This window comes from Bos taurus, chromosome 6, assembly GCF_002263795.3.
Source record: "Bos taurus isolate L1 Dominette 01449 registration number 42190680 breed Hereford chromosome 6, ARS-UCD2.0, whole genome shotgun sequence".
Taxonomy (NCBI): Eukaryota; Metazoa; Chordata; class Mammalia; order Artiodactyla; family Bovidae; genus Bos; species Bos taurus.
Genome location: NC_037333.1, coordinates 247971 through 262636, shown reverse-complemented (window position 1 = coordinate 262636; position 14666 = coordinate 247971).

Here is a 14666-nt window from a genome sequence, read left to right as displayed (position 1 = left end):
TCATGCCCTTAGTCATAATTGATTGACTAATTGATTGTTATTGCTGAAACTCACAAAGATGTTGATGACAATTATTCAAAGTAATTTACCCCTCCAGATAAATGACAAGTCCTACGTTTTAATGAGAACTGAATAACTCATTCATAGTGTGCTCATGTTCTCCTGCAAGACCTCCAAAATTACAAATTGGTGCTGAACAACCATCTACAGGAGAATGTTGGATCCTACCAGAAAAAGATACCCCACATGCAAGGGCAAAGGAGAAGCCCCAGCAAGATGGTAGGAGGGGCAAAATCGCATTTAGACTCAAACTCCATACCTGCTGGAGATGCTCAGAGGCCTCAAACAAACCTTGTGCGCAACAAGAGATCCCAGAGAGACTGAGTCAGACCTGCCTTTGAGCATTTGATTATCTCCTGCAGAGGTATGGATCAGCAGTGACCTACCACAGCGGCAGGGGCTCTGGTTGCAGCAGACTTGGGCATGGCATAAGCCGGCTTAGAGGAGGTCGCCATTAACCCCACCACAGAGCCACCAGAACTTCCATAGGACTGGGGAAACAGACTCTTGGAGGGCACAAACAAAACCTTGTGTTCACCAGGACCCAGAAGAAAGGAACAGTGACTGCCCCCTCCCCCAAGAGACTGACACAGACTTACCTGTGAGTGTCCAGGAGTCTCCAGTGGAGGCGTGGGTAGGCAATGGCCTGTTGCACAGTTGGGGGCACTGAGTGAGGCAGTGTGTGCACTTTTGAAGGAGGTAACCATTATCTTCATCAGGCACTCTATCTATCAGATCTAGTCCCTTAAATCTATTTCTCACTTCCACTGTGTAATCATAAGGGATTTGATTTAGGTCATACCTGAATGGTCTAGTGGTTTTCCCTACTTCCTTCAATTTCAGTCTGAATTTGGCAATAAGGAGTTCATGATCTGAGCCACAGTCAGCTCCTGGTCTTGTTTTTGTTGACTGTATAGAGCTTCTCCATCTTTGGCTGCAAAGAATATAAACAATCTGATTTTGGTGTTAACCATCTGGTGATGTCCATGTGTAGAGTTTTCTCTTGTGTTGTAGGAAGAGAGTGTTTGCTATGACCAGTGCATTTTCTTGGCAAAACTCTATTAGTCTTTGCCCTGCTTCATTCTGTACTCCAAGGCCAAATTTGCCTGTTACTCCAGGTGTTTCTTGACTTCCTCCTTTTGCATTCTAGTCCCCTATAATGAAAAGGACATCTTTTTTGGGTGTGAGTTCTCAAAGGTCTTGGAGGTCTTCATAGAAACGTTCAACTTCAGCTTCTTCAGTATTACTGGTTCTTCAGTATTATGGGGCATAGACTTGGATTACTGTGATATTGAATGGTTTGCCTTGGAAACAAACAGAGATCATTCTGTCATTTTTGAGATCGCATCCAAGTACTGCATTTCGGCCTCTTTTGTTGACCATGATGGCTACTCCATTTCTTCTAAGGGATTCCTGCCCACAGTAGTAGATATAATGGTCATCTGAATTAAATTCACCCATTCCAGTCCATTTTAGTTCACTGATTCCTAGAATGTCGACGTTCACTCTTGCCATCTCTTGCTTGACCACTTCCAATTTGCTTTGATTCACGGACCTGACATTCCAGGTTCCTATGCAATATTGCTCTTTATAGCATTGGACCTTGCTTCTATCATCAGTCACATCCACAGCTGGGTATTGTTTTTGCATTGGCTCCATCCCTTCATTCCTTCTGGAGTTATTTCTCCACTGATCTCCAGTAGCATATTGGGTGCCTACTGACCTGGGGATTTCCTCTTTCAGTATCCTATCATTTTGCCTTTTCTTACTGTCCATGGGGTTCTCAAGGCAAAAATAATGAAGTGGTTTGCCATTCCCTTCTCCAGTGGATCACATTCTCTTAGACCTCTCCACCATGACCGCCCGTCTTGTGGCCCCATGGGCATGGCTTAGTTTCATTGAGTTAGACAAGGCTGTGGTCCTAGTGTGATTAGATTGACTAGTTTCTGTGATTATGGTTTCAGCGTGTCTGTCCTCTGATGCCTTCTTGCAACACCTGCCATCTTACTTGGGTTTCTCTTACCTTGGACATGAGGTATCTCTTCACGGCTGTTCTTACTTTGGACAAGGGGTATCTCCTCACTGCCGCCACTCCTGACTTTGACGTGGAATAGCTCCTCTAGGCCCCCCTGCGCCTGCACAGCCACCATTCCTTGGACTTGGGGTTGCTCCTCCCGGCCACCTCCCCTGGCCTTGGGCGTGGGGTAGCTCCTCTAGGCTTCCACCCCTGACCTCAGATGTGGGGTAGCTCCTCTTGGCTGCTCCTGTGCAGTCTCAGCCTGGCACTCTCAGCCACCACCCCTGACCTCAGATGCAGGGTAGCTCCTCTCGGCCATTCCTGCGCTGTCGCAGCCTGGCACTCTCGGCTGCTGCCCTTGACCTCAGACATGAGTTAACTCCTCTTGGCCACTGCCCCTCGGGCATGAGGTCTCCCAGTTTCTGCCCCTGACCTCGGACGTGGGGTAGCTCCTCTCGGCCTCACTCTGTGTGTCATCACAGCCACCCGCACATTCAGAGTCACTCAAATCTGTAGCCTGGGGCACAAGAACCAGCAAGACTGTCCTTATTGTTGTCTATTTTCCTGCCTGCTATTCTCTTCTTCTGGAATGTCCATCACCTTCCATCCCTTGATATTAAAGTTCACGGAGGTTCATGATATTGTACAGGAGACAAGGATCAAGATCATCCCCATGGAAAAGAAATGCAAAAAGGCAAAATGGCTATCTGACGAGGCCTTACAAATAGCTGTGAAAAGAAGAGAAGTGAAGAGCAAAGAAGAAAAGGAAAGATATAAGCATCTGAATGCAGAGTTCAAAAGAATAGCAAGAAGAGATAAGAAAGCCTTCCTTAGTGATCAATGCAAAGAAATAGAGGAAAACAAAAAAGTGGGAAAGACTAAAGATCTTTTCAAGAAAATTAGAGATACCAAGGGAGCATTTCATGCAAAGATGGGCTTGATAAAGGATAGAATGGTATGAACCTAACAGAAGCAGAAGATATTAAGAAGAGGTGTCAGGAATACACAGAAGAACTGTATAAAAAAGATCTTCACGACCCAGATAATCACAATTGCACTCATCTCACATGCTAGCAAAGTAATGCTCAAAATTCTCCAAGTCAGGCTTCAACAGTACATGAACCGTGAACTTCCACATGTTCAACCTGGATTTAGAAAAGGCAGAGGAACCACAGATCAAATTGCCTATATCCATTGGATCATTGAAAAAGCAAGCGAGTACCAGGAAAATATCTACTTCTGTTTTATTGACAACTCCAAAGTCTTTGACTGTGTGGATCACGATAAACTGTGGAAAATTCTTCAGTAGATGGGAATACCAGACCATTATGAGACCATCAGGCATTTCTCAGACATGCCTTCTGAGAAATCTGTATACAGGTTAAGAAAAAACAGTTAGAACTGGGCATAAAACAACGGACTGGTTCCAAATAGGGAAAGGAGTACGTCAAGATATTTTGTCAAGGTATATTGTCACCCTGATTATTTAACTTACATGCTGAGTACATCATGGGAAATGCCAGGCTTGATGAAGCACAAGGTGGAATCAAGATTGCTGGGAGAAATATCAATAACCTCAGATATACAGATGACACCACCCTTATGGCAGAAAGCGAAGAAGAACTAAAGAGCTTCTTGATGAAAGTGAAAGAGGAGAATGAAAAAGTTGGTTTCAAACTCAACATTCAGAAAACTAAGATCATGGCATTCGGTCCCATCACTTCTTGGCAAACTGATGGAAAAACAATGGAAACAGTGAGAGACTTTATTTTAGGGGTCTTCAAAATCATTGCAGCCATGGTGACTACAGCCATGAAATTAAAAGATGCTTGCTCCTGGAAGAAAAGCTATGACCCACCTAGACAGCATATTAAAAAGCAGAGACATTACTTTGCCAGCAAAGGTCCATCTAGTCAAAGCTATGGTTTTTCCAGTAGTCTTGTATGGATGTGAGGATTGGACTATTAAGAAAGTTAAGTGCTAAAGAATTGATGGTTTTGAACTGTGGTGTTAGAGAGAAGACTCGAGTCTCTTGGACTGTAAGGAGATCAAACCAGTCCATCCTAAGGGAAATCAGTCCTGAATATTCATTTCAAAAGATTGATGTTAATGCTGAAACTCCATGTTTTTGGCCTTCTGATGTGAAGAACTGACTCTTTGGAAAAGACCCTGATGTTGGGAAAGATTGAAGGCAGGAGGAGAAGGGGATCACAGAGGATAAGATGGTTGGATGGCATAACCTAATCTATGGACATGAGTTTGAGCATTTCCTAGAATTGGTGGTGGACAGGGAAGTCTGGCATGCTGCAGTCCATGGGGTCACAAAAAGTTGGACATGACTGAGCGACTGAACTGAACTGAACTGAAGAACGAAAAAGTATATGTGACTTTGGTAGCAGCCAATAACATGTTGACTTACTATAAAAATTATAAACATTACTTATTTTAAAGATTTGTGCATTTGAATAAATCATTAAGTCCTGCTTATTTATGCTAAGATTATATACTATCAGGTAGTGAGCAGAATTACAGGAATCATGTTGACACTAAGAGTCTTATCATATGTTGATTAATTATTTATATAGCATGCTCTGTGAATAACTTGTCTGTAAACTTCACTAACTTTTAAACTGGGCATTTGTAATTTTCTCACTAATTTGTAGACCCTCATTACATACTTTGGATTAAAGATTCTATTATCATTCAATCTACCTCTTCTCTTTGTTTATGGTCTTTTCGGTTATTCATATTTTCAAATTTTATTTTTAACAGAGTTAAATCTACCTTAACTGAAAAACCCTTGCTCATCTGTGGCCCCATTCTTTGTTCTTTCTGTGATCTTGCCATGCATGAGGTAGGGATTTGAGGTTAGCTATTACTTATGACTGCCAGTGTATAGTTAAAAACTCTATAATACCTATACATACAACCTCATTATTTTTGCCTCCTGTCATCCATCGCCTCCTCCACTGAAACCTGGCTCACTTAAACATTCAGATGGAGATGACATGAGGAGGAGTTGTCCAACACAGTGATTAAGAAAATGGAACTAGAGGTTCTAGATGGTTCAGGGAAATCAGTGTGGGAAAATGTGATTATGTTAGTATTGTGGTACAGCCAGAATCTTATAAAAGTGAACAGATTGTGTTATTTCTCTATAAATGTCCTGATTTTTTCCCTCACTTTCATGTTTCCAAAACCCAAGAGTATGTTTGTCAGTAGAGAAAGAATCTGTTAAATCATGCTGATTTTAAGAGTCTAGGCAGGGAATTTCCCTGGTGGTCCAGTGGCTAAGACTCTGTGCTCCCAATGAAGGGGCCCCAGGTTCAATATCTGGTCAGGGAACTGGCCCCACATGCTTCAGCTAAGACTTGGCACAGCCAAATGAATACACAGTTTTGTTTTTTATTCTTTAATTTTTTTTATTAAATAAGTTTTTTTTTCTTTTTTTTAAATTTTATTTTATTTTTAAATTTTACAATATTGTATTAGTTTTGCCAAATATCGAAATGAATCCACCACATGTATACCTGTGTTCCCCATCCTGAAATCTCCTCCCTCCTCCCTCCCCATACCCTCCCTCTGGGTCGTCCCAGTGCACCAGCCCCAAGCATCCAGTATCGTGCATTGAACCTGGACTGGCGACTCGTTTCATACATGATATTATACATGTTTCATTGCCATTCTACCAAATCTTCCCACCCTCTCCCTCTCCCACAGAGTCCATAAGACTGATCTATACATCAGTGTCTCTTTTGCTGTCTCGTACACAGGGTTATTGTTACCATCTTTCTAAATTCCATATATATTCATTAGTATATTGTATTGGTGTTTTTCTTTCTGGCTTACTTCACTCTGTATAATAGGCTCCAGTTTCATCCACCTCATTAGAACTGATTCAAACGTATTCTTTTTAATGGCTGAGTAATACTCCATTGTGTATATGTACCACTGCTTTCTTATCCATTCATCTGCTGATGGGCATCTAGGTTGCTTCCATGTCCTGGCTATTATAAACAGTGCTGAGATGAACACTGAGGTGCACGTGTCTCTTTCCCTTCTGGTTTCCTCAGTGTGTATGCCCAGCAGTGGGATTGCTGGATCATAAGGCAGTTCTATTTCCAGTTTTTTAAGGAATCTCCACACTGTTCTCCATAGTGGCTATACTAGTTTGCATTCCCACCACTGGCACAAAGACAGAAATATTGATCAATGGAACAAAATAGAAAGCCCAGAGATAAATCCACACACATATGGACACCTTATCTTTGACAAAGGAGGCAAGAATATACAATGGATTAAAGACAATCTCTTTAACACGTGGTTCTGGGAAAACTGGTCAACCACTTGTAAAAGAACGAAAGTAGAACACTTTCTAACACCATACACAAAAATAAACTCAAAATGGATTAAAGATCTCAACATAAGACCAGAAACTATAAAACTCCTAGAGGAGAACATAGGCAAAACACTTTCCGACGTACATCACAGCAGGATCCTCTATGACCCACCTCCCAGAATATTGGAAATAAAAGCAAAAATAAACAAATGGGACCTAATTAAACTTAAAAGCTTCTGCACAACAAATGAAACTATTAGCAAGGTGAAAAGGCAGCCTTCAGAATGGGAGAAAATAATAGCAAGTTAAGCAACTGACAAACAACTAATCTCAAAAATATACAAGCAACTCCTACAGCTCAACTCCAGAAAAATAAATGACCCAATCAAAAAATGGGCCAAAGAACTAAATAGACATTTCTCCAAAGAAGACATACAGATGGCTAACAAACACATGAAAAGATGCTCAACATCACTCATTATCAGAGAAATGCAAATCAAAACCACTATGAGGTACCATTTCACGCCAGTCAGAATGGCTGCGATCCAAAAGTCTACAAGCAATGTTTTTTATTTTTAAGAATCTAGGCAGTATTACAGGAAAGATGTTTAATCTAACTAGAAATCAGGAAAATGTCCATTTAAACACAAGATGGTATTTTTAAACTCAAATTGGGAAAGGGAATCCTAAAGAGGGAGTGTTGGGGAAGGACAGAGAAACAGTTGTCTACATATAGTATTGGTATGGTTGTAAAATCCAGGGAAATTTGTGAAGAAATATTTCAATATTTTATAGATCCAGCAGTTCCTCTTCTATAAATCTTTTCTAGAGAAATCTATATCAGTGTGCAAAGTTATACTTAGAAAATTTTTTTTCTACTGCATTGTTAGCAATGACAAAACATTAGAGGGAATCCAAATTCTCAACAATTCAAATGGTTAAACAAGTGACAGTGGAGCCGTATTCTAGAATACTGAGCTTCAGAATAAGTAACCAAAATAAGCTGTACCAGTGTGCATGGATGTGAAAAATTCCGAGATACATCTTACCACTCCACTTGGTAGTACTCATCATATTTTAAAATATGCATACCTATAATACATAAAAATTTTCTGTCCAACAAAACTACAAAAAGCTACAGACTTCTGATCAATATCTCCCAAACTATACAGTCAATTGTAAGAAATATGTTCAAAAAATCAGAAATATGTTCAAAAACAGCAGATTTTTAAGAGCTTATTGTCCACTCACCCACTTCTCTTCTGCTATGGCAACGACTAGAAGATTGCATGTAAGAAAGAGAGCAAAGCTAACTCCCACCTCAAATCTTATCTGTCAACTATAGGATATTCAGTTCAGCCCAGTTCAGTTCAGTCACTCAGCGGTGTCTGACTCTTCATGACCCCATGAACTGCAGCACACAAGGTTTCCCTGTCCTTCACCATCTCCTGGAGTTTTCTCAAACTCATCTTGATTGAGTCAGTGATGCCATCCGACCATTTAATCCTCTGTCGCCCCCTTTTTCTCTTGCCCTCAATCTTTTCCAGCTTTAGAATCTTTTCCAATGAGTCAGCTCTCTCATTAGGTGACCAAAGTATTGGAGTTTCAGTTTCAGCATCAGTCCTTCCAATGAATACTCAGGGTTGATTTCCTTTGGGATTGACTGGTTTGATCTCCTTGCAGTCCAAGGGACTCTTCTGCAGCACCACAGTTTGAAAGGATCAATTCTGTGTTCCCTTGCCCTCTTTAGGGTCCAACTCTCACATCCATACATGACTACTGGAAAAACCATAGCTTTGACTATATGGACCTTTGTAGGCCAAGTGATGTCTCTGCTTTTGAAAACGCTGTCTAGATTCATCATAGCTTTTCTTCCAAGAAGCAAACATCTTTTAATTTCATGGCTGCAGTCACCATCTACAGTGATTTTGGAGCCCAAGAAAATAAAGTCTGTCACTGTTTCTGTTGTTTCCCCATATTTTTGCCATGAAGTGATGGGACCAGATGCCATAATCTTCATTTTTGAATGTTGAGTTTTAACCCAGCTTTATCACTCTCCTCTTTCACCTTCATCAAGAGGCTTTTTAGTTCCTCTTTGCTTTCTGCCATTAAAGTGGTATCATCTGCATATCTGCGATTATTGATAACAACCTGGAAATCTTGATTCCAGCTTGTGAGTTGATTCAGTCCATCATTTCACACGATGTACTCTGCATAATGGAAAGCGATAACAAACCTAGACAGTGTGTTGAAAAGCAGAGACATTACTCTGCCGACAAAGGTCCATATAGTCAAGGCTATGGTCTTCCCAGTGGTCACATACAGTTGTGAGAGCTGGACCATGAAGAAGGCAGAATGCCAAAGAATTGATGCCTTCGAACTGTGGTGTTGGAGATTCCTGAAGGTCCTTTGGACAGCAAGGAGATCAAACCAGTCAATCTTAAGGGAGATCAACCCTGAATATTCACTGGAAGGACTGATGGTGAAGCTGAAGCTCCAGTACTTTGGTCATCTGATGTGTACAGATGACTCATTGGAAAAGTCCCTGATGCTGGGAAAGACCAATGGCATAAAGAGAAGAGGGCATCAGAGGATGAGATGACTAGACATGAGCATGAACTTGGGTAAACTCTGGGAGATGGTGAGGGACAAGGAGGTCAGGCATGCTTCCTGGGGTCCACGGGGTCAAATAGACATGACTGGGCAACTGAATAGCAATGACTCTGCATATAAGTTAAATAGCAGAGTGATACTATAGAGCCTTCACATACTCTTTTTTTTTTTTTTTTTTTCGGATATATCCTTCACATACTCTTTTCTCAATTTTGAACTAGTCCATTGTTCCATCTTCAGTTCTAACTGTTGCTTCTTGTCCTGCATACAGCTTTATCAGGAGACAGGTAAGTTGGTCTGGTATTCCCATATCTTTAAGAATTTTCCACAATTTGTTGTGATTCACATAGTCAAAGACTTCAGTGTGGTCAATAAAACACAAGTGGATATTTTTTCTGGAATTCCTTTGCCTTTTCTATGATTCAATGAATGTTGGCAATTTTATCTCTGGTTCCTCTGCTTCTTCTAAATTCAGACTGTACATCTGGAAATTCTAGTACATTTGAAGCCTAGCTTGAAGGATTTTGAACATTACCTTGCCAGAATGTGAAGTAAGTGCAATTGTGCACTAGTTTGAACATTCTTTGGCATTTCCTTTCTTTGGGATTGAAATGAAAACTGACCTTTTCCAGTCCTGTGGCTGGAACTACAGCATATAATGAACTCATTTCAAAAATACATTCAAAGGAAGCTGGGAACTTAGATGAAAGACTTCAATAAATTGCTTCCTAAAATAGGCAGTAAATAAACAATTTAGAAGGAGTTGCAGTAGAAGAGTGTGAAATCTCTTTCTCCGTGTCTTAAAATTATAACATTCCCACGTATGTCCACAGTGCTTTAAATATTTTACATTATATAGTGAATATTGAAAGACATACAGAAAGAGGTTACTTCCAACTAGGTAATGTTATAATTTCCCCCAATGGAACTATGATTTCCTTTCTAAATATAGGAGCTCTCCTTTTTTGAATCTGAGATTAGATGGTCTTATGGTTGACTTGTTAACACATTTATTTTTATCTGGGTTAGGTTGGATCAGTGATTCTGAAGACTCTGGTTTCTTCACTAAAAATTGCTTCAATGGTAGATTCATCACCTGGTTGGCAAATGCTAGGTTATTTCCAGAACAAGAACTTAGAACCTGGGTATGATCAGTAAGACAGAAACCAAAATATGTTATTTTTTTTTTCCTTCATGAAATGAAATATATACTATCTTTGCTGCCAGAGTCCCCAAAACTCGCAAAACATAAACTGACTGTCATTGACACTCCCATATTCTCTTCCAATCTACACAGTAAAGTCTAAGTTCAATTACACAGATGGTGAGGCCAAATTTCCAAAAAAGGGACCATACTCCATTTTTGCTATCGCCAAGTGTACAGAAATATCTTGCTGCTGCTGCTGCTAAGTCGCTTTAGTCGTGTCCGACTCTGTGTGACTCCATGGATGGCAGCCCACCAGGCTCCCCTGTCCCTGGGATTCTCCAGGCCAAGAACACTGGAGTGGGTTGCCATTTCCTTCTTCAATGCATGAAAGTGAAAAGTGAAAGTGAAGTCGCTCAGTCGTGTCCAACTCTTAGCGACCCCATGGACTGCAGCCTACCAGGCTCCTCTGTCCATGGGATTTGCCAGGCAAGAGTACTGGAGTGGGGTGCCATTGTCTTCTCCAACAGAAATATCTTAAGTTTCAGTAAATCTCAGTATAAAATAAATAGTTATTCAAGCTCTCTACGGACTGGAGTTTATTATGTGAGTGTCTGCTTTCTATTGCAGGTAAAGAAGTTTGCGGTCTTTCATGGAACTTCCATTTACCAACCTGGAAATGGCATTCATTTTACTAGCTTTTGTTATATTTTCCTTCTTTACCCTGGCTTCCATCTACACTAATCCCAATGAGAGGAATGAAGGTAAGGAGAGAGAGCTCTTCATAATAGTCTCCATTTCCTTTCCCCACCCAATCATCTTTCTCTACGATTTGATTTGATTTAGTTTCTAATTGTATGTTTAAGGGTGTGTATGTGTGAGAGAGAGACAGAGAGAGAGACAGAGAGACAGAGAGAGTTTTCTTGTTTAATAGCCTGAAATATCTACTACAATATTTTGCCCCTATTTATTAAGAAACATTTGGAAATGGTAACAACTATTCACATGACTTTTTATCCCAGAACTTGATGGATCTTAATGCCCTAAATTTTACATATATATAAAATTTTTCTTTCACCATCCTCTGTTCCTGCCCCTCATCCCTGTTGCCATCAGAAACTTAAAATGTGCAAAAAAGTCCAATGTCTTTCAAAGTCTTTAGAGGTAATTTTTCACATGAAACAAATTCCATTATTTTGTAAGTATATCATGTGTGCATTTTTGTTCAGCTCTACATAGGAAGGAAAAGAATTAAAGGGTTTTTTTTTTTTTTTACTAATGAGCTCTTGTCAAAGCCCAAACATCTTTCAAAAAATACGTGGAAGTATTTAAATAACTCAACATCGTGTTTCCTCATTGCCAATAATAAAAAGTATAATTTAAATGGCTGTTATTAATATTTTACTGTAGTTCAGGGCCCACCATGTTTTACAGAAAATTAATGGTAATTGACCATGTTTGAGGGCAAAAATTTTAATGTGTGTGCATACATATGTGTATACATACATATGTATAACATATGCCAAGAAAACAACACAAAGTTTAGGAGAATAAGACAAAATTGCAAAAAAAAAAAAAAAACAACAACTGTGTTTCTTAACATTGTGATATCTCTTTATTAGCTTCTGACTATGAAAGAAGTGCTGTCTGTGAAATACATTATTATTCTCTATCTTACAGGCACACAACACTTGTAGAAAACAAACAAACAAACAAAAACCATTGTAAATAGACATTCCATTTTGTGCTGACATGAAGATTAGGAAAATTAATTGAAGTCCATAAATTCTTTCTCATGCTCCATATTGTTTAAATTTAATGGGTTTGGTTGAAGGAAAGAGTAAAACCAAAATACCAATTCAGTTCAGTTCAGTCACTCAGAGGTGTCCAACTATTTGTGACACCATGGACTGCAGCATGCCAGGCCTCACTGTCCATCACCAACTCCCAGAGTTTACTCAAACTCATTTCCATTGAGTTGGTGATATCATACAACCATCGCATCCTCTGTCGTCCCCTTCTTCTCTCTCCTTCAATCTTTGGCAGCATCAGAGTCTTTTCCAATGAGTCAGTTCTTCGAATCATGTGACCAGAGTATTGGAGTTTCAGCTTCAGCATCAGTCCTTCCAATGAACATCCAGGACTGATCTCCTTTAGGATGGACTGGTTAGATCTCCTTGCAGTCCAAGGGACTCTCAAGAGTCTTCTCCAACACCACAGTTAAAAAGCATCGATTCTTCAGCGCTCAGCTTTCTTTACAGTCCAACTCTCACATCCATACATGACTACTGGAAAAACCATAGCCTTGAATAGATGGACTTTTGTTGGCAAAGTAATGTCTCTGCTATTTAATATGCGGTCTAGTATCTTTTTTTAAATTTTTGATCATAATGTTTCTTCCAAGGAGCAAACATCTTTTAATTTCATGGCTACAGTCACCATCTGCAATGATTTTGGAGCCCAAGAAAATTAAGTCTGTCACTGTTTTCTTTGTTACCCCATCTATTTGCCATGAAGTAATGGGACCAGATGCCATGATTTTAGTTTTCTGAATGTTGAGGTTTAAGCCAACTTTTGCACTCTCCTCTTTCACTTTCATCAAGAGGCTCTTTAATTTTACTTTCTGCCATAAGGGTGGTGTCATCTGCATATCTGAGGTTATTAATATTTCTCCCAGCAATCTTGATTCCACCTTGTGCTTCATCCAGTCCAACATTTCTCATGATGTATTCTGCATATAAGTTAAATAAGCAGGGTGACAATATACAGCCTTGATGTACTCCTTTCCTTATTTGGAACCAGTCTGTTCCATGTCCAGTTCTAACTGTTGCTTCTTAACCTGCATATAGATTTCTCAAGAGGCAGGTCAAGTGGTCAGATATTCCCATCTCTTGAAGTATTTTCCACAGTTTGCTGTGATCCACACAATCAAAGGCTTTGGCATAGTCAATAAAGCAGAAGTAGATGTTTTTCTGGAACTCTCTTGCTTTTTTGATGATCCAACAGATGTTGACAATTTGATCTCTTGTTATTCTGCCTTTTCTAAATCCAGCTTGAACATCTGGAAGTTCATGGTTCATGTACTATTGAAGCCTGACTTGGAGAATTTTGAGCATTACTTTGCTAGTGTGTGAGATGAGTGCAATTGTATGGTAGTTTGAACAATTACTTTAACAGTAAAGTAACTACTGTTACTTTAAAGTAACTTTAACAGTACTTTAAACTTTAACAGTAGTGTCTTTTTCTCACACATAAAACCTGGGAGTAGTAAGTTCTCTGCTGACGACATGCACTCCCTGGTGTCCTGGACTCTGTCCACACTGTCTCGGTTCTCTCCAATTTCCTGCTGCAGCTCCCAAGTCTGGCCAATGTATCATTGGATGCCAGTCAGCAAGAAGGAAGAAGGCACACCTATATTAAGGACACTGCCAGAATCTGCATAGACCACATTCCTTTGGCCAGAATTTAGTCCATGGCCATACCTGCAGGAAAACTGGGAAATGTAAGTTATTTTAGAAGACATGTACTGAGCAAAATTTTGAGTTTGTTTCTAAAGGAGGAGGAGTACAGCCAGCAGTGTCTGCCAGACACGTAAACTTATAACCACACATTCACTCTAGGGTGGTAGTCATTAAACAGGGAACATTTGAGCTAGAAGGAATGTTAAGAGAGCATCTAATTTACTGATGCTTAACCAGAAATAAATATCAGAAAGATGAATCATGCTTGGCACCCATCACAAGCCAAGCAAATATGTATCTCTGGATGTTATACTGGGCTGTGTCTTTAAAACAAAGCCTCCTCCACTCCCGAGTTTTCTAGCTTTCATCTTTGGTTAAGAAGCACTTTCAGATGTGACAACATCTGAGACCCACAAATGTTTAGCAAGTTTCTCAAGTGTTCAGTTAGTTAGTAAAAGAGCTAAAACTAGAGCACAGTCTCCCAATTCCATGTTCCTGTCCACTGTCTGCACCCCTGTGACTCCCCAGTTTTGATCCATGGTCCGAGCCAGTCATAGAAATTTACCTTTCTTTTACACTTTTGTACTCCATTTTTCATAATTTCCTTTTTCTTCAATTCTGTTTCTCTTATGTTTATTTTGAAAGCTAAAGCAATTCCTCCCTTTAAATACTGTTACACTAACAGAACTAGAATTCTGCTCAAGGATTCCCATCAAAGAACACTCTTGCTTCCCTTCATAACCACCAGGTCAGTTACAAGCACAATTTTGCATGAAAGCACAAAATGTATATGCTTTCCTAAATGTCATAAGATCCATGAGTAAAATACACTTTCATTAAAATAACAGATCTCTTTTAATTTCCTTTATGGCACAAGTAGTGAATTACAGGAACCATTAAAAATAAAGTTGAGAGACATTTAATTTCACATGTTTATTAAAAATCTAGTAGACTCTGCAATGAGTAACAATGAATCTAAAGCTGAAGAGACTCAGTTCCTATGTCAAAAACTGGCATAGTCTCATGAAGGAT